The 24,947-nt window shown below is 38.7% G+C and overlaps 2 protein-coding genes across 10 annotated transcripts in view; one reads left to right on the forward strand and one right to left on the reverse strand.

The window, feature by feature from the left end:
- LOC106883744 (uncharacterized) overlaps window positions 1-18,325 on the reverse strand; it is a 28,068-nt gene extending 9,743 nt beyond the window's left edge. The window contains exon 1 of one of the 4 annotated variants that reach the window (XM_014923691.3): window positions 18,084-18,325. The gene's annotated coding sequence lies outside the window, so the exon portion shown is untranslated. Of the gene's footprint in view, window positions 1-848; window positions 938-1,189; window positions 1,428-1,577; window positions 2,098-18,083 lie in introns of those variants that run through there. The other 3 variants (XM_014923693.3, XM_014923692.3, XM_052965980.2) reach the window with 3 other exon arrangements.
- Window positions 119-24,947, forward strand: part of LOC106875516 (uncharacterized) — a 33,316-nt gene continuing 8,487 nt past the window's right edge. Inside the window, exon 1 of one of the 6 annotated variants that reach the window (XM_014923697.3) lies at window positions 119-258. The gene's annotated coding sequence lies outside the window, so the exon portion shown is untranslated. Of the gene's footprint in view, window positions 519-1,093; window positions 1,218-5,014; window positions 5,239-6,042; window positions 6,376-12,088; window positions 12,206-24,947 lie in introns of those variants that run through there. The other 5 variants (XM_052965983.2, XM_014923698.3, XM_014923695.3 and 2 more) reach the window with 5 other exon arrangements.

A 24,947-nucleotide genomic window follows, 5' to 3' on the forward strand; every position in this document is an offset into this window, starting at 1 on the left:
AGGAGAAGAATAGGGAAAGAGTGGGAGAGAAAAACAGAAAGTATTTATATATATATATATATATATATATCATTATATGATAACATAGACATATACACATACATATATATATAAACACACACAGCCACATATGCAAATGTATAAATACATACAGCTATATATATCTTTATACAAATGCATGTATGTACACATACGCAGAAGTATGTGTGTGTGTGGAGGGGATATGGATGCATGTTTACATGTACGTGTATCAATTAGGTATGTATTGTATTCAAGTCAATCATTAATATACCGTATTATAATATACATCGTCTGTGGATCTGAATAACTTAAATCTAACAATACAAGTGCGAGTGAGAGAGAGAGGGAGAGTTTTAAGATGTTGTGTGAAAACATTTTCTCCGGTGAAAGATTTCGTCTGTGAAAAACTGGTGCAAGAAATGAGAGAAGAAAGTAGCATCTGGATATATAGAAACGACAGCTCAGACAGAAACGACTTACAGAATCGATCTAATAAAGTTAAGTTTATTTCGTTCTCTTTCTCTGTTTCTACTTTGTTGTTTTAATTGGAGTTCAGGTGTCGATCGATTAGGTCTACGATCAGAGACATCTCACTCATGGCCATTCCGACTTTTTAGGAGTTTGTTAATGAGCATTGGGACTAGCTAATGTGTGCTTTTGTTATGTTTTTCAAGACGAGAGAATGTGATTTGAGGAATATTTGGCTGCTATTTCTAACAGATCCAGTGATAGTCTGTCTTCAATGCAAGATGTTTTATACGGATGGTTTATTTAGAGACTGCATGTATGTATATTTAGAAACGTGTGTCAAATTTTTTCATAATCACCGTCGTCCTCATCATCATCAGTATCACAACCATCACCACAACCACCATCATCATTACCACCACCACCACCTTGTTTTATTCTGGAACTGTGCGCGCGCGCACACAATCGATCCTTTATTTATTTTTGGTACAAAGACGATAAATGTGCGAGAGTTTACGAACGCAACTATCGATTTTCTTTTTTTTTTTGTTATGAAAAATTGATTTCGATTAGAGTCCTTTTTTTCTGTAGATATGTAGCAGGTGGGTGTTGTTTATATATTTGACTGAGTTGAGTTGACAGAATGTAAAGATAAAATATTGATTTGAAGATAGAAATTTGTTTTCCGTTTTTTACTTACTGGTGGTTGCTCAAATATATCGAGTGAGGTTGGTAGCATTTTCTTTCTTTTCTAGTACTTTATTATTATTTGAAAGTTGACAAGTATTTTTGCCACAAACTTCTGCAAAAGTGTAAGGACTTGTGCGGCGTTGGGTAAAAGTCTTCCCTTTCTGTCCCTTCGAATTGAGTTTTTGAGCAGAACTTTATTCCCAACTAGCAGAAATACCCAGCGTTGCCCGGGTTAAAGAGACTAATGAAATCTAAAAACGCCGTCTAGACTACGCATCATCTTTATATATAGAGATGTATATACACACACGCACCCAAACACACGTATATATATGTATATCAATATAAATATATGAAAGTCAATGAAGTTTCGTAAAAGAAGGTGATCATGTACATACTTTCTTGCTGTTGTGATTATAACACCTCGTTGTAAACTATGTTCCTTGTTTTCCCTTGTGGAGCATATACAAATAGGTTTTTTGTTGCTGCCCACTCTTGAGCAGCCAACATACAGTTGTCCATGTGAGAAGCAGGGCTCTTCCAAGAGAAGACCAGCTACAGACAGTGTTTGACCCTGATATTTGTTTATGGACATGGCAAAAGTCACACGAAGGGGGAATTGTAGTCTTCTGAATGTAAAAGGAATGTCTGCTCCTGATGGAGTAAGAGGAATTCTTGGAATAAAGACGTCATCCCCTTTTGCACATCCAGAAAGAATGGTAGCCTCGATAACGTGTGACATCATTTTCTAAATAATGCTCATCTGTTATGTTCGGGTTAAAATTTCATCAACATCAAAAATATATGAATTTTCATGGGAGTTATGGCCGTTATGCAAAGAATATAATTTCCAAATTTCATAAAGATCCATTCAGTACTTTTGACGTAGTTTTGGATAAGAAAACAAATGATTAATGTGTGTGTTTGTGTGCATATGTATGTGTGTGTGATGGGTGTATATATGTATAGATATCTGTATGCATGTATATATGTATATATGTGTACATATTACATGTACATCTATATATATATATACATCTACACATATGTATACATATACATGTATGTATAGATCTATATATATATACATATACGTGTACATCTATATGTATACATATACATCTCTCTCTCTCTCTTTCTCTCTCTGAAAGTATCTGTCATTACAGTATCGAAATGGTGTACATATACATCTATCTCTCTCTCTCTCTCTCTCTCTTTCTGTCTCTCTCTTTCTCTCTCTGTGAAAGTATCTGTCACTACAGTATCGAAATGTGATTGTTTCAGTTAGTGGAATAGTTTCATTTTTAAAGTGAAAGTATTTGACATGAGTGTTTTTGTTTCACTTTTAACACGTAATACTTAAATAGTGGAGGAGATATTATGTTGCCGTAGGCTCGAACTCTGCAAGAAGTTAAAAAAATTTTTTGACTAAAACACAACTGGAACCCTAAGTAAGGCATGTGTAAAATTTGAATGAAATTGGTTGCGTAGTTCTCGAGTTTTAGGGATTCATACAGACAGACAGACAGACACACATTCTCATTTTTATATATATAGATACTGAACTGCTGTTCGTGTTTTCGGCATTCTTTCGATGTAAGGAATGACGGATAAAATATCGAAAGAGTGCCGTGTTTGGCGGAGGTAAAGAATACGTACACCACCCGTTTTGTGTGTAAAAACCCTAACCACCGAGTGTACGTATTCTTTACTTTCGCCCCGTGTTTTCTATCGTACCTTTTGAACGGACTGAGCTATTCTAATATACTAAAAGTAGCCATTCTGGATATGCTTCTTTCAAACTTCTTCAGCTTAAATAACTAATTGAAAACTCAGTGAAAACCTCTGATTTTCTCTTTCATGTACACATTACGCGCACACACACACACATAATGAACATAAACACATTTAATGGGTTTACCCATTGTCTCTCTTGATGCAAACCTGTATTATTAATTTTTTAGTAATTATATTTCTAAGTTACAGAAGAAAAATGATGATGATGATAAGTAGAAAGAAACTCGGGAAGAGCGTAACAGCAGGTGGTCCTCAGAGGAGACACTCCACGCCTTTAGGCAAATGTTTCGGCCCTTAACTTCTGACACTCTTGTGGGGGAGGGGGACACATCCGAGTCATGACTCCCGGATGTCTACCTACTGTCCGTTTTAGTACGCCTTAGGTGGGATTAGTTACTAACACTGCTGCAACCCTGGGAAGGGCTAAGTACCCAATTCCAGCTGGTTACACTAGCCAGCGCTCGGACGACCCAGGTTTGAGGGTTCCCTTTTCTCACGGTGCCAACGGGATTACGCGAATCTGGCACTCGCTTGAATTGGGGCAAATTAAGCCTTATGAAGTTAGCCTTTGTTCCTCCTAGACCAGATCCAACTTTAGGCCTTCTCCGGCACTCAAGGTTCTCGCCCTGCTTCTTCCATAGATGGACAGCTGTTTCATGAGGCTGTAGGCAGATGAGCCAACAAATCCCCTGACGCCAACCTCGACTGCGGAGACTTTGGTTTTGAATCCAGCGTCCCACAGGTCTCTAGCCAAGTCGGCGTACTTTTCTGTCTTGTAGACACGGGCATCTTCACAGTAAACATAATAATGATTCTCCAGTAAAACTTCTAGTGTGATGTTCCGTAATTTTAGGCGGATCCACTAAAGAAGTCTCTTATTTCGATAATAGTCAATAGTTTTACAAACTCAAATTAGAAAATTGCACAAAACAGAGAACACAATTGAGAAATGATTCTCCTATTTACTACCACAGAGACGAACATTTTGGGGAAGTATTTTAGGTGATGGTAACTTGAAATCGATTTCAAATTACCACCGGGAGTAATCTGAAAGCAATTTCAAGTTACTGGGGAGAGGGGAGATCTGTAATCGCTATACCGGCTTACCTACACAAAGGTACCCGTCTCCCTCGAATTTGTTTCCTCATAACATTCAGAAAAATGGATATTCTTTAATGAAATTTTCTACAAATAAACTTCAGAATGTGTAGATTGCGATTACATCGGGATTTGGTTTTCCGATGGTGAGAAGAAGAGTTTCTGAAAATTCATAACGGTTGGCTTTGTTTCCTCATAACTTGCCGAAAAATGGATATATTTTTTAATGAAATTTTCTATAATTTCAGATGATGTATATTACGATTATATCGAGATTTGATATGAAAAGCGAAAAAAAAAAAAAAAGATATTCGTGGGTTCGCACATATACAGACACATCACAAAATGCAACTTGAAATTTCTTAAAACTTTGTGATGTGTGCAAACCCACCAATTTTGGGGTTGTTTTTTTTTTGTTTGTTTCTTTTTAACATTAAATTCCGATATAATCGTAATCTATCTGAAAGATATTTATAGAAAATTTCATTAAAAAAATATCGATTTCTTTGCTGAAAGTTATTAGGAAAGAGAACCAACTCGTCTGAATGTCCCGAAGCTCCTCTTCCCAGCCTCGGGAAAAAATTGTTTTTATAACAAATTCCGATATATTCAGAATCTGTAGTATCTGAAGCATATCTGTAAAAAAATTTTAAAATATCATTAAAAGATGTCCATGTTTCTGTAAGTTATGAAGAAACAAATATCTGTGACAAGGCACATTTGTGCAGCATTTCACTTAAAGAATAAAAATGTCGATGCCAGCGAGATTTGAACTTACGACGTGGAGATTACTTAACTATTGTAAAGGCAATATTTAACCCACTATTAATGTATGATAATAATGGTAAATTTAAGTGTGTGCACTTAGCAAAATTTACCAAAACTCTTTCATTCGTCACTGTTAATTTATGATAATTTTTCTCCAACACTGTTAATCTGTCTATATCAAAGGCAGGATGTGTGTGTGTGAATGTAATTAATGCACGTCCACAAATTAGCACGCATGTGGCCCAATTTTAGGACATTCGCCATGACCACTATAGCTGTATTTTCGTCAACTTATTTTTCCCAGAGGCACCTGCGAATAGCAGCAGTAAAAATAAATTTTCAACCAAAACTTTTAACAATTTTTAAGTCGGAGAAATCCAAAGTCCTCTTCTAGGGGTGAGTAAGTTTTTGTTAAGACTTTTGTTGTTTTTTTCTATCGAGGAAAAAAGTGTTTTGTTGATATACGGGCAACACACACACACGAACATGTATGCGTACAAAAAATATGTATACAATTGGTGTACGTACGTACACGTGTGTATGTGTGTGTTGTCCATATATATATAAAGTTGTAGTGTATTGTCAACTTAATGTGACAATCCCAAGAAGGGAACACACTACTGCCGTTTAGCCCTAGGAAGCTGGACCGCTTCCTGTCGGCCTTGACACAATTACTGTGTCCTTAAGTTTGCGAGGGGTAGACAAGCTCCTCCACCCAGCCTAGCCAGCATTCAGGGACATGTTTCAGCCTGAAGTAGCTTGCCAGCTGGTTAAAGGGGCCTGTTTAGCCCTCGCAAACTTATATAATCATAGTGAAGTTCATTCACTGATCCAAAATTAGAAATATAATATTTCTAAATCTCTCAGAGAGATTTAAGCATATATATATATATATACACACATACACATATACTTAAGACTTAGTTGTGAAGAGAATCGGGAGTCCTTTTGGGCATTCTATTTTCCTTGCTGGAAGGGTTCCCAACCCATGGGCAGAGAGGGGTTAGATGATGAGGGTGGTGTTTTCAAAGGGCTGGCATGTGTAACCTGATCACCTCTGCCGATCAAACTCCCAACCCATGCGCTCCCGTCGCGACACTGGTTCTGCCCAAATTTAACATCGATGTTACTTAGTTTGGTTTGAAATAAAGAACTTGATTAGCTTAATAATCCTAACTTAATCCCGGGAAAAGCCTGGCTATACTGCTAGTGTATGATAACTTTTGTCCAACACTGTTAATGTATGATAATTTATTCCACAATTAAATTTCTCGGTAACGTACTTGAAAGGACACTTGTCTCCAGTAATTATAGCGAAACCAAAACAAGCGAAACGAAACCTACATTCTTTAAAAGTTTTTTTAAAGTTACTGGATGTCTTTTTAATTGCTGAATGTTCTAATTTTTTTTTCAAGTTAGACATTTAGCATCGCGAAAAAAAAAATAAATCACTAAAAATTCTTATTTACAATATATATTTGAAAGTTATTGTAAATTCAAGCATAAACGTGTCTACACTAACATTGTGCTAAGGTAAGGTGTTTGTGTTTACATAATTTAATTACAAAAATTAGGTTTAATTACATTTAAAAAAAAATTCTGCTGTTATTTCTGATATTTTATTAATTATATTAATGTAAATAGTTATAATTTGGTTGTTTTATAACGAAATCATATACTTTTTTAGTGGAACACGCAACACTAAAATGTTTTGTTTAAAACTATATTTCAACTTCAAATATCCTGGCTCCTTCCTCAAGTCTTTTAAATTATTAGACATTACACTTCTGTTGGTTAAAGAAATTCATCAGAGATGTTCTGAAAGCCAATTTTTACATATATAGAAATATATTTTTAATATTACGGCAGTGAAACACAATTTTGTTTTTCTCGTAAAAACCGGATTCCACTTCAAAGTTATGTTGCAGCATCGATGCCAACGTTTTTCTTATGCTATTGTAAATTTGTATTTTGTTACGAATTATTTATACAAATTATCAATAACTGTTAAGAAAAGCAATATCAATCACAATGTTATTTTTTGACTTGCACGCCGGGCGAAATGCTTAACGGTATTTTGCCTGTCGCTACGTTCTGAGTTCAAATCCTACTGAGGTCGACTTTGCCTTTCATTCTTTCGGGGTCGATAAATTAAGTACCAGTTACGCACTGGGGTAGATGTAATCGACTTAATCCCTTTGTCTGTCCTTGTTTGTCCCCTCTATGTCTAGCCCCTTGTGGGCAATAAAGAAATAAGTATTTCGCCTGTCTCTACGTTCTGAGTTCAAATTCTACTGAGGTCGACTTTGCTTTTCATCCTTTCGGGGTCGACAAATTAAGTACCAGTGAAACACTGGAAGCGATGTAATCGACTAACCCCTACCCCCAAAAGAATTTCAGGCCTTGTGCCTTTAGTAGAAAGGATTATTAGACTTGCCACGCCCCTTAAAAATTGTTAGCATTGTGGCAAAATTCTTGTAAGAAAGAGACAATGCCGTTACTAGAAGTTAGAAAAGATAAAGGAGGAAAATGATATAAAACAAAAAAAAGAGAAAATACAATAAAAAGCAGAAGACAACAAGGAGGTTGAATTTTCCGTAGAAGGTTTATGGAAGGTGGCAGAGCCTTCTGGAGAAAATGCCTAGTGGTTTTTTTTTTTTTATTATCCAAATTCGGAATCTGTGAAATAAGTTCCAGCTGCCGACAGGCGTCGATGTAATCGATTCCCCACCAATAAATTCCAGGATTTGTGAATTTTAGAGAATTAACGTCACTGCTTTTCCTCCAGTAATTTCAAGTGAAGGCATCACAGATGGTAAACCTGTTATATGTGTGTGTATGTATATATATATATATATTCTTTTATTTGTTTCAGTCATTTGACTGCGGCCATGCTGGAGCACCTCCTTTAGTCAAGCAAATCGACCCCAGAACTTATTCTTTGTAAGCCTAGTACTTAGACTATCTCTCTCTTTTGTTGAACCGCTAAGTTACCGGGACGTAAACACACCAGCATCGGTTGTCAAGCGATGTTGGTGGAGACAAACACAGACACACATACATATACACATATACGTCGGGCTTCCTTCAGTTTCTGTCTACCAAATCCACTCACAAGGCTGCGGTCAGTGTGAGGCTAGAGTAGACGACTCTTGCCGAAGGTGCCATGCAGTGGAACTGAACCCGGAACCATGTGGTTGGTAAGCAAGCTACTTACCACACAACCACTCCTGTCTCTCTCTCTCTCTCTCTCTCTGCCACTATGTTCTGAGTTCAAATTCCACCGAGGTCGACTTTGCCTTCCATCCTTTTGGGGTCAATAAATTAAGTACCAATTGCGTACTGGCGTCAATCTAATCAACTGGCCCTCTCCCCACCAAATTTTGGGCCTTGTGCCTAGAGTAGAAAAGAATCGTTAGCACGTCAAGTAAAAATGCTTAGAAGTATTTCGTTTGTCGCTATGTTCTGATTTCAAATTCCGCCAAGGTCAACTTTGCCTTTCCTCCTTTCGGGATCAATTAAAATAAGTACCAGTTATGCACCGGGGTCGATGTAATCGATTTAATCCTTTTATCTGTCCTTGTTTGTCCCCTCTATGTTTAGTCCCCTGTGGGCAATAAAGAAATAAGAAACATTAGCACACCGGGTGCAATGCTTAGCGGCATTTCGTCTGTCAGCTAGTGTCTGTCCTGGATAAAGTTTGTCTGTGATACCGGTCAAGCAACGAAAATTCTGACACAAATGAAAATTAAATTAGGGAGATGTACTTGCATAGCAAGTGACTTGATCTGAGATCATGTGCTGAAACAAAAACAATTGCAGTGTGGAAGGCGATCTATGCAGCATGAAGTTTTGTCAGCAAACAGGTCGCGGTTTCAGAGTGATGAAAATATTTTGACACAAATTAAATTTAAATGTTGAAGTGAATCTAATGGCTTTTTGTGTGTAATTGAATGGCTTACAAACATCTTCCACTCTGCAATTGTTTTTGAAAATTAAATGTTGAAATGAATCTAATGGGTTTTTTTTGTTTTCTTTGAATGGCTAACAAATATCTTCGAAGCTGCAATTGCTATAGATACACACATATAATGTAAAGAAACCACAAAAACCCTTGTGAAAAATAGCAACCCAGGATTTTGTGGATGAAAAACATAAATATATTACTAATGATCCAGTAATCTAGAAAATGAAATACTCCAAAGCAGTTATTAACAGAATGTGCATTTAATATTAAAAAACAATGATGAATTAATAAGCTATTTTAACTGAAATAAATGACACACAACTAAACATAGCTTTAATAAAAACAATTGGTGGAATGCCCAATTGGCAGAATTATGATGTGAGCATGTAATAAAACCCCTCATAATATTTTTTATTTTTATGAATTTTTACAAAAATTTTTTTCATTCAGTCTTCTGCATAATGGAATTGATATGATTATGCAAAAAAATTTTTTTTTTTTAAAATCCTCTATACAGAATTTTTTTTGGGACAGTCCAAATCTACCATTTGTTTCTCTGTATAATTTCCAAATAATTTTTAAATATATTTATGGAAAAAGTCAATTGATGGTCTTCACACTTTTTGACATAATCCTGGACTCTATATGTGAAATGCTAGCAACATGCTGCATGCCCATCAACAATATTAGCAGACAGACAGCTGTCCAGTGGTACAACATAGAGTCCAAGTAGATGAAAGCTTTCTTCTGAGTTTAGTTTCAGATGCTGGCTAACACAACGGTCTGTATTCGATGCCAGTGGCTACAATAAGTTATTAGACATAGGTAAATTTTCTTGTTGGATAATTTCATGTGTGATACACAGGACTGCATAGATTCTGTAAAATTGCATCTATATTCATAAAAGGGAAATTGTCTGTCCGTCCGGGACCCCTGTATCTCAGTCTATATTTGCTCTACACAGACATATATCTATTTGGTATCAGGACCATCCTGGGATTGAAAATCTGCTCTTCATTTGGACATCCAGTATTGGCATCTCATTTAAAAGCATTTGGGTTGCTATTTCTAGCAGGTGGAGCTTGGCTGATTCATGCCATCCTGGTTGGCGTTTGTCAGATGACATCAGAGATCAAGGGGAAGATAAATGATATTCGCTTCGTGAATTTTACATTGAGATAAGAACTTTGGGACAAATTGGCCAACAGTTGGAATTCAATTTGGGACTGGAACAATAGAATGATTGCATTACAGAATTCTCATCCATCCTTAACCTCTGATCAAACACCACTGGGGCATATAGTCATTTAGATGTATTATAGTCATGCTCTTTAGCTCCCTTTAGTTTTGGGCCACAGGCCCAAGAAGCCCTCTGCAAGAACCAGCCTAAAAGTCTGCACAGCGTGCAGCTTTTAAGCTAGCTAATTATTATAAGGAGAATGGAGATTTGCACATTGATAATTCATTTTAATTATTTACAACATATTACCATGCCTTACATATGTTTCCACTGCAGCGACTGCACACGGTTGCAGATGCAACCTTGCAATAATGTCATTGCAGTTTCACCAGGGTTCGTACCTTAGGTCCTCTTTGGATTAAAGTGAATGAAGAAAGTGTTTAGTGTTCAGTAGAAGGTAGGGGTGTTGTTATTGATAGGAACTTGACCTGGAGTTCACCCCAGCCATAGTTGTAGGGGGAGCGTGGTCTTATGCACACATAAAAACAAACAAAAAAATAGTTAGGGTTAGTATATAATGGTGACAAGTTTACATCATCTGAAAAGTCATTAGTTGAACTATTAGTCTTCTTGCATTCTGGGGGGTATTCGAGCGTTTGAATGACATTAGACCCCAACAAACGCACATAAATTAAATGCATCTACCTGGCCCACGATCATGGCCCGCCATGCTTTATGTGTTAATGCTTCCGTTGCTATTCTGGTTATTTAATTCTTTATGGGGTACAAATCCCCCGTGAGGTGCTCTGCCCTTCTGTTCTACGTTTTCAAACTTTTCTCTTTTGAGTTTTCCTCTCCATCCTCCCTTGGTATTTTCTGGTGTTTCTTTCCACTTATCAAGTATTCTGTAACTAGTGTTTGGATTGTCTATCTTACTCTCTGCGTTTATTCTATCAGTGGTTCTGTGGCAGAATTTTCATTTTCCCCTGTATCCTGCCTTCATTTCTTTCAAGCCTTCACACGTCCTCCACAGTCATAACCCATGTTTCACTGCCATGTAGCATACTTTATTGATCTTTTCTTATTAATTAATATATTTATTGGTACTTTTTAGTTATCTCACCCCCATCAAAAAATTGGGTTATCTCTGCTAAAAAGTCGAGTTTATGTGGCGACAAGAGACTGGATTAAAAGAGTTAGAAGATCCTTTTGATGCAATACTTCAACACATTGTTGACTTTTGGCCCCCTAAATAGGAATGGTATGGTTTGTTATAAAAATATTCAGATTCATTAAGATGTGTAATTTTTTCAGGAATGGTATGATCTGTTATAAAAATGTTTAGTTTTTCAGTTTCCATGTTTAATTAAAAAATTTTTTTTTTTTTATTGAAGGTTAAGCAATTTTCTGAGTTGAGGGAGATAACCAAAAGTACCGCTATCTTTCGTAAAACGGCGGCGGTGGGGGCAGATAAACCAATTTTTTAATTGGGATGAGATAACCTGTTTATTTTTTACCTTTAATTTTTCACTATTTTTATTTCTGCAACCCCACCACTGCCACCTAATTCCTTCCCCCCTTTCCTTTTTCTCTTCGTTCTTTGTCATTAATATCGTTAATATTTTATTAATGTTATTAATAGTGTCTTTGCTATCTCTATATTTGTCAATATCATTATAATTATTGATATTGTTAGTACATAAAAGTACTATTTTAATACTACCACTACTGCTGCTACTACTACTACTACTACTACTACTACTACAGCCATCACCATGACTATTACAACAATAACAATTACTGCTACTACTAAATGAGTTTAACAGTGTGTCTTTTTGCAGCTAATGTTGCTTGCTTTTGTAATGTTAAACAGCGAAACTGGCGCATAATGGGAAAATACCATGAATTAAGTATAAGCTGAAATGTTAATACGGATCGAATGAAACCATTTCCGCGTAAATCGGTAAAGCAGGTTTAAAGATATTAGACATTTTCAGGGTCTAAATAACCAAAACGGTGCGTAATGGGGAAATGTTCCGAAAATAATCTTCATCTGGGAAGGGAAGAAACTCTTACCTTTCTATTTGACAACGAAAAATAAAAAGGTTTTTTTTTTTCTTTTACAATTTCTGTTGTCGCGTTTGTTAAACACTATTTTAATCATTTAGAAATATTTGTAAGTGAATATGATTTCAAAAATGTAAGCTTTTTGCACAGTAAGTATGTATATTTTAGTTTTCTTTAAACAGACAATATTTTAATGTTTTATAAAATTATTTTCAAGTGAAATACCATTACAAAAATTTATTTTGGCATATTTAAAAAATATTCTAAAGTGAAAATGACTTTAAAAATACGGTAAGTATTTCATAAAAGACCCATTCGTAACCTCAATGTGAAACAGTTTTTTTTTTTTCGAGTGCATTCAACGTATCTCTCCTCCAAAGATTTGACTGCTATTTCTAGCATGCCTTGCTACCACGTAACAGCTATTTGCGATAAAGGACCCGAAATACCTGTTACGTGGTAGCAGGACGTGCAAGAAATAGCAGCCAAATCTTCCCAACCCACGAAGCAAAACTGTTGTTGGGAAACTCAGAGTTTCCCGGTGACCCAACGAGTCACGAGTAGTCTAGTAACACACACACACACACACATATAGATATATATCTATAGGCACAGGTGTGGTGGTGTTGTAAGAAGCTTGCTTCCCAACCACATGGTTCTGGGTTCGGTCCTACTGCGTGGCACCTTGAGCAAGTGTCTTCTACTATAACCTCGGGCCAACCAAAGTCTTGCGAGTGGATTTGGTAGACGGAAACTGGAAGAAGCCTGTCATATATATATATATTTGTGTGTGTCTGTTTGTCCCCATCCACCATCACTTGACAACCGCTGTTGGTGTGTTTACGTTCTCATAAGCTAGCTGTTCGACAAGAGAGTCCAACAAAATAAGTACTAGGCTTACAGAGAATAAGCCCTGGGATTGATTTGTTCGACTAAAGGCGGTGCCCCAGCATGGCCACAGTCAGCTGACTGAAACAAGTAAAAGAATATTTGCCATTTATTATTCATTATATTCCAAAAGGCAGAATTGTTAGCGTGCTGGGCAAAATGCTTAGCGGCATTCCGTCTGCCGCTACATTCAGAGTTCAAATTATAGGGGGGCCAATCAGGGGGTACTGGCATCGGCCATGTTCAGATGGTGCTTTTTACATGCCACCAAATTAGGACTCTCTGTGACCTTCATAGCCAGTTATGATTCCTTTAATACATATTTACTCTGTCAGAGAGAGAGAGAGAGAGAGAGAAAGGGTGATCAAGGTCCAGGCCAGTAATGGGTGTGTCGCTGTGGAGGAGGAGGAGATACATGGTCAACCAATCAGAGGTGGAGCAAGATGAAAAGAGAGACTAGGAGAGAGAAAGAGAACAGAAGAGAGATGGTGGCAAAGTGCCAGGACGGACACAGAGGATACCAGTTCTGTGTTGGGGGTAGTGGAGGAAATAGAAGATGGGTTGTGGGGGATTGCTTGACAGAGCCTCAATTCTGTGAGATGGATGGATCTTCTCAAGTACAGCATAAAATTTGTCTTGACCTCTTGTCATGTCCTCTTAGAGGTTCAACATCTTTATATCTGTTACCTAGGTGACCAAATTAGCAACGGTGATGGATAATTCACATAATTCCTTGTCTTGCAAGTTACTTGGTTACCCTGCCAGTGGTGGTGCCACATAAAAAGCATCCAGTCCACATTGTAAAGTGGTTGGCATTTGGAAGGGCTTCCAGCTGTAAAAATCACGCTAAAATTGACCTCGCCCTTGCTTGTGCCAGGTAAAAAGCACTAAGTCCACTTTGCAGAGTGGTCGGTGTTAGGAAAGGCATCCAGCCGTAAAAAACTTACCAAAATACACAGTAGCCTGGGGCGGTCTTCTACCTGGCCGGCTCCTGTTGACCATCCTGTCCATGCATGCATGGAAGATGAATGTTAAATGAGGATGATATATATATATATATATGTATAAACATGTATAGAGCAACCTTCTATCAATCCCCATTTGCTGAATCTACACACAGGCCTTTGGTTGGCACAAGAATATAGTAGAAGACCCTTGCCTAAGGTGCCACGGCAGTGAGATTGAACTGAAAACCATGTGGCTTTGAAAGAAACTTAACCATACACCCATACTTACACTTAATATACACTCACACACAATCATCATTTAATCCCCACTTTTCCAAGCCTGGGGTTGGTGTAGATTTTCTACAACCAGGTACCCTGGCAGACACTCAGTATAAGAGTTCACCTAATGGGGTACCACTGGCCAAATTTTGCAGACAACCAATGACTCTACTCAGAAACTGTGATGTATTCTGCTACTTGTATGATTTGGAAGCACCAGTTCAAACTGTTTGGCCATGTTGCTCGACTTTCCAAGTTAGGTCCTGCTTACCATGTTCTCTCTTCTCTGAGGATCCAATTGGGTTGACAGTTTGTGTTGGTCAACCACATGCCACAGTCATGGCAGAAGAGAAGGCATCTCGTGGAGATAGGAGGCTGACTGGGACTGCTTGATGAGTCACCCTGGAGGACCTGGGAACATACCAACAAATGGTGAATGCAGCAACGCTTTGCAAAGGCACATGCCCCCACACCAAGCCTGACTTTCTGATACTCTTTGAGTCCTTTGATACAAAATCATCTGAGTTTTCTCCTTTTCTTAAAGCTTGGCTGTGTGGTTAAGAAGTCTGTGTTGCAACTGTGTAATTTCAGATCTGGTCTTACCCCTCGGGACCCTCTGTAAATTTTGTTCTGGAACATGACTAATGCTATATTCCTGGTTAGGCAACTACAGGAGAAGTCATCATCATCATCACCATCGTTTAACGTCCGTTTTCCATGCTGGCATGGGTTGGACGGTTTGATTGCAGTCTGGAGAGCCAGCGGCTGCACCAGGCTTCAATCTGATCTGGCAAGGTTTCTACAGCTGGATGCCCTTCCTAATGCCAACCACTCTGAGAGCCTAGTGGGTGTTTTTTTACGTGCCACCGTCATGGGAGCCAGTTAGGCGGCACTGGCATCAGCCATGTTCAGATGGTGTGTTTTACATGCTACTGGCACAGGAGCCAGTTGGGGCAGGGTGGGCTGGCATCGACCATGCTCAGATGGGCTTTTTACGTGCTGTCGGCACAAGAATCCAGCCAAAAATAAACCTCTGTACTTGGCTTTTGTTGATATCAAGATAACCTTTGACAGGGTCCTCTGCTCTCTTATCTGGTCATTAGAAGTAGTAGACAACTTCTGCACCCAGTACACTTTGTAGAGTGGTTGGCAATAGGAAGGGAATCTAGCCATAGAAACCATGCTACAACAGACAATTGGGGTCTGGATAGCTCCCCAAACTATGCCAGCATAGAAAATGGATGTTAAATGATGGTGATGATGATGATGGTGATCCCTGGGCCAATTAATGCTTTGTGAGTGGGTTTTTGTAGATGGAAGCTGTTTGGAGGCCTGCCATATAATATATATATATATATATATATATATATATATACATATATATATACACAGCCCTCAATATTATACCCCACACAGTCGAGGGGTCTAGTCCTGGGATTAGCTGATGATCTCACCAGTGTTGGTGCAAAAAAACGAAAGAGTGCTCAGTACATTTTTGTGAAGTGGTTGACGTGAAGGGTTTCCAGTCGTAGAAACCATGCCAAAGCATATATTGGAGCTTGGCGCTGCCCTCTTGCTTGTCAGTTCCTGTTGAACTGTCCAACCCATGCATGGAAAAAGAGACGTTAAAATGATGATGATCATTATCATTGATTAATGTCCACTTTCCACACGGGCAAAGGTTAAATGGTTTGACAGGAACTGGCCAGCCAAAAGAGCTGCACCAGGCTCTCATTGTCTGATTTGGCATGGTTTCTATGACTGGATGTCCTTCTTCATGCCAACCACTTTCCAGAGTACGCTGGGTGCTATTTACATGCCACTGGTGTGGGTGCATTTTATGTGGTTCTGGCACCTGCAAGACAAGGAGCTCTCAGCTGGGAGGGGGGGGGGGTGTGGTATGGCCATAAAGGACATGCTTGTAAGTATGGATGGCCATGATTTTACTTAGCCTGATGTGTCTTCTCAAGCACAGCAAACTGCCATCGGTCCTGGTTCCTTGTCATCTCCTCAGTGAGGCCCAGGGTCTGAAGATATTTTCTCACCACTCTGTTCCACGTCTTCCTACCATATTCCTGTGCCAACCAAAGGCCTGTGTGTAGATTCAACAGATGAGAATTGATAGAAGACTGCTCTATACATGTTTATACATGTATATCTATATATATTTCTATATATATATATATATATATATAGATATAGATATAAAAATGTTGAACCTCAGAGGAGATGATAGGAGACCAAGATGGTGTTATGCTGCACTTGAAAAGATCCATCCATCTCAGCAGAACTGAGGAGCTGTCAACCCTTCCCCCCACGGCTCATCTATTTTCTCCTCTTCTCCCAACACCGAACTGGTATCCTCTGTGTCCAACTCATTCTCTAGCTCTTATCATCTGTCTGTTTTCACGCAGTGAGCTTCTAATTCTGTTTAATATTCACAATATCTACCTGAAACTCACATCTCTTTCTTTCTCTCCCTCATTTTCCAGGTGGGAAAGCCATCTATTCACCTGCTCCTATCCTTCTATTAGAGTTTCTTCTCTCCAGTCTACACCCCCACTCAGGGGAGTGGGTCTTATCTTGCAGCTACTTGGTGACCTCACCAGTGCTGGTGCCACTTAAAAAGCACCCAGTACACTCTTTAAAGTGGTTAGCATTTGAAGGGCATCCAGCTGTAGAAACTATGCCAAAGCAGACATAGAACATGGCAGTGCCCTCTGGCTTGTCTTCTTGTCAGACTGTCCAACTCATGCCAGCATGGATAAAGGGACATTAAATGAAGATATGAATGTGTGTGTGTTTCATTGTCTTGACATCATGTGACAGTTGTAAAGCAAGCATCACTTTCACACAAGTGTAGTCTGTTTCCAGTCTTCCATGAAAAACATGTCTGGCCATGGGGAAATATTTACCTTGCTTGGAAACAGTTGAGGGTTGGTGACAGGAAGGGCATCCAGCCATAGAAAATCCACCTCAACAAATTCTGTCTGACCCATGCTAGCATAGGAAAGTGGAAGTTAAAACAATGATGATAATATATAGCATCTTTATCTCTCAAGCCACTTGCTCTTTTCATCCATCCTTCATTTATAACATCGTCCACCCACATAATTTCACTCCCACGCAACTTTTGTACACCACTGACCACCTCCAGCCCCTTATCTTTATCCATCTCTCACTCTGCCCCTCCCACCAGCGCGCGCGCGCGTGTGTGTGTGTGCATGCATGCATACAACACACGCTCAGACTCACATACGTATTTAAACGTTGACTTGTCTTACTTTACGTTTCGCACGGGTCTGGGCTGTTCTTTCAACAGTCATAAATAACAGTTTAAGGGCAAAACTCAGAGTATAACAAACAGACATAACACATCCTAATAAACTTTACAACTTTTACATTACTCCGTGTGTGTAGTTTATGCTTTTATAATAAGGGGTAGCACTTGTGCCTGTGAAACTTTGAAGTCAGTGACTATAAAACTAAGAATGGTGTAAACTGGTGAATTCAATTACCTTTTCTATCTGTAAAACAAAAATTTGTCATCCAATGGAAATGGATAAATTAAAGCACTGGTTTCGTTTACCACAGATCAAAACCTCGAAACCTGTGTTCCAGTATGGCCGTAGTTCAATTTCTGACATCACTATATTGTACAAAATAAGGCACACTGTTGTTTCTTTATTAATTATCTGTCGTATGTTGTTTTTTTCCTTTTTAATAATGAGATATTTGAATGAATGGAAAACTGGAACCAAGAATAGGTGACGCCAAGAGTATTAGAAGCATTTATAATCTTTGAGGTTGGTTAAATAAGAAAAATCTGTCTTTGAGACATGGAACAGAGCATTTAGTGATATAAGAGAAGAAAGAAGTAGAGTTTTTAGGTCAGGGTATACCAGAAACTTACCTTGAAATCACGATTCTCACTCTGCCAGCCGAAATGCAAGAATTTATAATTATTATTCTTATTTGTATTATTATTAGTGGTAGTATTGTTATTGTTGTTAATAATGGTGATGATGATGATGATGATAAGAATAAGAAAGACGGGGGAGAAGTGTTTTCTTGAGGCAATAAGTACTTCGGAGGTCTGGGCAGAAATATTGTCTCGTTCGACAGAATTCTTGCAGAAAATCTCAACTCGAGAAATGGAGATATGGAATAGAGGAAGGGGGAGAGGTTAATGGTGAAAGACATTGGAATAGAGAGAGAGGGGGATAGAAAGATGAGAGAGAGAGAGAAATGAGACTTACTAGACAGAGGAAATTTGTAGTTGTTAAGAAATTGGTGGCAGAATGAGAATATGGTCGTTGTAGGAGGAGAGAGAGAGAGAAGAGCGTGTGTGAGAATGTGTATAAGAGAGGGGACAGAGAATGAGAATGTCTGTGAATGTCAGAAACAGGGAGAGAGAGAGAGAATAAGAGTGTATGTTAGAGGGGGAGAATGAAAAAATGTGTGATAGAGAGAGAGAGAGAGTTGTGTAAGCGCTTGAGAAGTGTGTCTCCATCTCTCTATATATTAATATATCTATCTACCTGTCTGTCTGTTGTCTCTTTGTCTATCTGCCTGTCTGTTGTCTCTTTGTCTATCTGCCTGTCTGTCTATTTGTCCACCTGTTTGTCTGTCTATCATTCTACCCGTGTGTGTGTGTGTGTGTTCGCTTGTTGTTGATGATGAGAAATAATTTTTATCAGAGACACAAGCTCACATCTCCGGCAGAGGCAGGTGTTAGTGTCTCTAAACCTACCCCATTATACGACTGGTATTTTATTTGATTCATCTCACAACCGATTAAAAGTGGCCAGAGTTGATTTTGGCGGGATTTTTACGCAGCAAGTGCCTGTAATGTGTGTTTGTATCAGTGTGTATGTGTGTGTGTGTCGGGACATGAATGAAATGAGAACGAGATTTCTGTTACAAAGGTTAGCAGCTAATGAGGTGGAGGGGGGTAGATGAATGAAAATATGCGCGCGCGTATGTGTGTAGTAAAGGGTTCGGGTAGAATCGGGTACTTGTAAAGACATGCACCAATTAGGGTTAGATAAACATGTGGTTCCGATCTATGATTGATAATATCAAGTAGTATATTCTGGTTGTATACACAAGAGAAAACCAAGGCCCTATGAGTATTTAGCGCCTAGGGGCTGGTCCCAAGCATGCGTTATGTTGAACTGTAGGTTGTTGGTATTCTCTAGGGTGTCCGTCGAGTCGTATTATAATCAAATGCATAATGACAGACGATTGGCAATTATCAGCTCATTATAGCAAGTAATGGACTGACAATTAGCCATCGTCTGTTTATTATTCATTTGATTATATATATATATATATATATATATATATATATATATATATATATATATCCCTTAGTGGGTTGAATCCTCCAACTCCTAACTCTCTTGGAGTATATATATATATATATAGAGAGAGAGAGATGGGGGGGGGAAACAGACATGTATACACACACACACACACACACATATATATATAATATAGGAGGAGGCTCTTAGTAATAATAGTGTAGCAAAACGGCGGTGCCCCAGCATGGCCACAGCTTTGATCTGAAACTGATAAAACACTAGCGAGCCACTCATACTATGTGTTTAATGTATCCTAATATATTAACATATCATTGTAGTATCTTCTTGTATTTATATATATATACATACACACACATACTTGAAGTATCTTCTTTGATGATATATATATATATATATATATATATATATATATATAACACATACTCATATACACATGCCACACACGCACACATACAGACATAGACATACACATACATATGAACCATCACACACATACGTTTGCTTACACACACACACACCACAAGGTATTTAAAACGACACACACACACTCCCACACTCACACAAAACACTCCCACGCACACACACAGATGCACACATACATACACACACATACGCACACATACGTACACACCCTCACACATACATACGGTTGCTCTCACACACACACACACCACAAAGACGATCAAAACAACACATACACACTCAGACAAAGAGATGTACGCACAGTCTCACGTACACACACCTAACATCCCCACCGACACAAAAAACACTCAAACACACACTCATATACACATTCCACAATAAACTCTGGGACCAATAAAAACGGCACACACACCCACACCAACACACACGGACACAAACACACATATATACACACACATAGAGATGTGCACAAAACCAGTCCCAAAAACCAGTGAACCATGACAGACTGTCACAGACCAACCAAAAATAAAAAAAATCTTCTTTAACTCTTCTTCCCTCCCACCCCAGCTAGCCAGTCATACTGTCTCTTAAGACAGTAAAACATTCCTTCAATATACACAAGAGAGAAAGGCCAGGTCAGTTCCTTCTCAATTTTATTCGATTGTCAAAGAATATGTATGAGAATATGTATATGTATTTTTCCATATGTGTATTTTCATACACTGTTTTTAACAGTTTTTAACAATTTCACCTTAATATTAGAGAATGTGTGACAATCAGTATGTAACACTACAAAGTTCATACAAAGCTTTATACTTTAAATATATTTTATCATCAAAGAATGTATATATGCATTTTAATACTCAGACTGTTTTTTAACATTTTTTATTATTCTCAAAGACTTTTGATAATCTTTTTCTAAAAAAGTGAAACCGGTTAAGTAAATAAATATTTTTAAAAAATAAGTGCATTTTCAAACCTTCTTTCATATATATTTCCACTGGTACGGTATTCCACAACTTTACTTTATTATATATATATATATATATATATATATATATATATATATATATATATATGTATATATATGCGAGTAAAAATAAATCCAAAAAAAGGGGTTTCGTATGATTGTATATAGAGGAATATATTATTTTGTTTAAAAGAGTTCCAACACTGTCTGTTTTTTATGTTTTATTTATATTCCTGCAAAACCAATGTGGGATATAGAATATGGAATATACAATATATAATATACAATATAAAATAAAAATGGATGGTACAATGAAATAAAGTATTGAATGTCTTATTGAATATATGGAATATGTCTTATTGAATAGATGAAATATTGAGTGTTCAATATAAAGGCGAATACGTATTTTCTATACCTTGTGGTATTTCATCATAGCCGGTATGACAGACTTTAACAGACTGTTATATATATATATATATATATATATATATATATATACATACACACACACACACACACATACACACGAGTGTGTGTATATATGCAGAGAGAGTGAGAATTAAAAAGTAAAGGTGGAAATAGCACGAAAGTATGTTTAAAGATTTTTTTTCTATATTTGTTTCCTTAACTGACTTTTTCAAGAGTCATTCTTAATGTAACAAATATGAAAAATCCTTAACCATATTTTCGTGTTGTTTCCACCAGTTATCCTTTAAATTATAGCATTTGGTTTGTATGAAACTGTTAACCTCATATGCGCAGGCATGGTTGTGTGGTAAAGAAGTTTATGCTTCCCAGTCGCACTGCGCGGCACCTTCGGCAAATGTCTTCTAAGCCTTGGACCAAAGCCTGGTGAATGGCTTTGGTAGACAGAAACCGAAAGAAGCCTGTCGTGCACACACACATGTGTATGTGTTTACGTCGCCTTAACGTAGCGATTCGGCAAAAGATATCGATAGAATAAGCACCAGGCTTTAAAATAAGTCTTGGGATCGATTCGTTCGACTAAAAATTCTTCAAATCATGACTACAATCTAATGATTGAAACAAGTAAAAGATATATGGAAAGAGAGGGGGGAGGAGAAAAATCATCGATACAAGATTACGAAATTAAAGATTAGAGCTTAGTAGCAAGAAAGAGAGAGATGTGGAGGGGGGGGGGACAAGGGATTAGAAGATTAGAAAGAGAGTTGGTGAGAGTAATATGTGTAGCTGAAGGAAGGAGGATTAAATAAGAGGTAAAAGAGACGGAAGAAATAAAATATGTAATAAAAAACAAAAATGATTAGAAAAATAAATGAGTTAGGTAATAGAATATAGTGAGTGAGTGGTAATGGTGTGAGGAGAAGTGGAACAGCGGAAAGCGAAGAAGGGGGGGTGATGCGGAAGAAAGGATGTGTGTGTGTGTGTGTGTGTGTGTGTGTGTGTATAGATGTGTACGTATGTTAATACAGACAGAGATACACGTGTGTGTGTGTGCGACCGTGTTAGCTATATTGAACTGAGAGGACTTACAAGAGAATGCAATATGTAGAGGTGCAGAAAGAGAGGATGAGGAGGAGAATAAATGTGTGAGAGGGGGTGACATGAGAATGAATGTGTCTGAGAGAGGAGGAGTGAGAATCAATGTGGGAGAGGGGTGAAGGGAGTGAACGTGTCTGAGAGGAGGAAATGCATGTCTCTAAAAGAAAGCTTGAGTTTAAACAAGCACACACGCACGCGCGCGCGTTCGAGAATCCCAAACAGTTATATTTGAGATATCAGCTGTATTAAGTACGCTTTACTACAACAAGGTCTCTGGTTCAATCCTACTGCAAGATATCTTGTGAGTCTCCCATTGCCGCCGTGGATCCATTGTGGATTCTTTCAGCCTCTACCCTCTATTGTCATGCTCTTATAATGCTGGTTGCCTTCCAGTGAGACCATAAACCATGTCCTAGATGCCACAGGCTTCCCTTCCTAACTCGGGCCATTGACGTTTGATTGATGGGACAGCAAAAGGCCTGATGGCATAACAGTTTTCCTGTCCTGTAGTGGTGGGCCCCTCATCTGGCATGCCGCATTTAGTGACACCTTCCCCAGAGGCAACTTGGTGTGCTCAGCCACCAGCCTAGGCTCCACTGCTCGTCAGGTTGAGAAGGGCAAACGGTCAAAGTATTGACCGCTCACTGATAGGTTTGTGGTCAAGCCCGTGGTAGCGGAGACCTCCAGCTTTCTCAGCCTGCTGACCACTGCTGTCACTTGTTACTGGGTCCTTTGACCACCGAAAGCATAAGAGCTACTAGAAAAAAATGGACGCTAGACAGAAGTCAATAGGTGACGATGCACATTAGATTTAAAAGACTGGAGGAGGACATATTGAAGAGGAAAACAAGACTGTGGAAGGGAATTCCAAAGTTCAGAAGTGCAAGAGAAGAAACTGGTACAGTAAAGTGCTTTACGACACTTAGGAGGTTGCACAGTATATTGATGAGAATTGGATGCAAGTCTGGTTGATCGCTGATAAGTTCTTAAAGGAGGAACCAGAGAAGAGAGCTCAGCTGAACAATGTCCATGAAAATTGTTGACTAGAAGTTGGCAAGCCAGAAAGCTCTTCCTGGCTCCATTTGTCTGTTTTGGCATGGTTCCTATGGCTGAATGGCCTTCTCACCTGTGCTTTTCGGTTCATACCAGCACATCTTGGGGCAAATGTTATTCTCTAAAACCACATATTGACCCAAATGTTGTGAGTGAAACTGGACATATGGAATCTGTACAGAAGCCTGTCTGATGGATTGTGTATGTAATTAAGAAAGAAACACAGCCTTTTCATACACTGCATCACTGTGAATTACATTAATGGTACACATGTCTTTGGTGTACTCAACCACTTATATACTAATTCAATCATCATTGTTTAACGTCTGGGTTTAATGTCCTGCATGGGTTGGATGGTTTGACTGAGGTCTGGAGAGCCAGTGGCCACACCAGGCACCAATCTGATCTGGCAGTGTTTCTACAGCTGGATGCCCTTCCTAACACCAACCACTCCTAGAGTGTAGTGGATGCTTTTTACATGCCACCGGCACAAGAGCCAGTCAGGTAAGTCTAGAATTGATTGCATTTGGTTAGTGCTTTTTTGTGTGCCACTGGCACAGGTGCCAGTCAGGGGGCATTGGCATCGGCCACATTCTGAGGGTGCTCTTTACATACCACCGGCACAGGAGTCAGTCACGTGGACCTGGCATCGATCAAACTTGAATGGTGCATTTTACGTGGTGGTAATTTAGTTGATCAGCAAGTGGATGCTCAAGGTCAAAACTGACAGAATATTGCCACCCCACCCACCCCCCATTATTCTCCCCTCCCCTCCATCTACCGTCTCCACCAATCACCTCCTTCCTGTGCTTTCTCTGCCTGTGTTGGTCTCTATATCATTAACAAACACCTCACTTTTCTCCTAACCCCCTCAGTGCCCTCACATGCTTACAGTAACCCCCACCCTGAGCCTCTCATATATTTCACTCCATCATGTACCTTATTCACCTCTACCCTATCCATCCACCTCTGTGTTACCCCACTTATTCTCATCACCCCCAACACCCTTCCAGGGCATATCTTGACACATTTTCAACACCATCTCTCTCTCTCTCTCTCTCTCTCACTCTCTTTATCTTCCTCTTTAACTCACCTTCCTTTCCTTTTCAACTGGTGTATCACTTTACAGCAAGACACCTACCCTTGTCCTTCTGTGCCTTTCATCTCTCATCAAATGGCACACCCCTCTCACTCCTACACCCTCCTCCCAGCTGAAGGTGCTTTTGTCTTGCAAGTTCTTCGGTGACCCAGTCAATGCTGGTGTCACATGAAAGCATCAAGTACACTCTGTAAAGCGATTGGCATTAGGACGGGCATCCAGCTGTAGGAACCATGCCAAAATACTATGGTGTCTGGTGCAGCCCCGGCCTTACCATCTCCACTCAAACTGCCCAACTCATGCCAACATTGAAAACAGATGTTAAATGATGATGATGATGATGATATGGAAAGAATTCCAAGACAATGATTCGAGGAAATC

Source organism: Octopus bimaculoides, chromosome 3, assembly GCF_046866305.1.
Source record: "Octopus bimaculoides isolate indiv1 chromosome 3, ASM4686630v1, whole genome shotgun sequence".
NCBI classification, from domain to species: domain Eukaryota; kingdom Metazoa; phylum Mollusca; class Cephalopoda; order Octopoda; family Octopodidae; genus Octopus; species Octopus bimaculoides.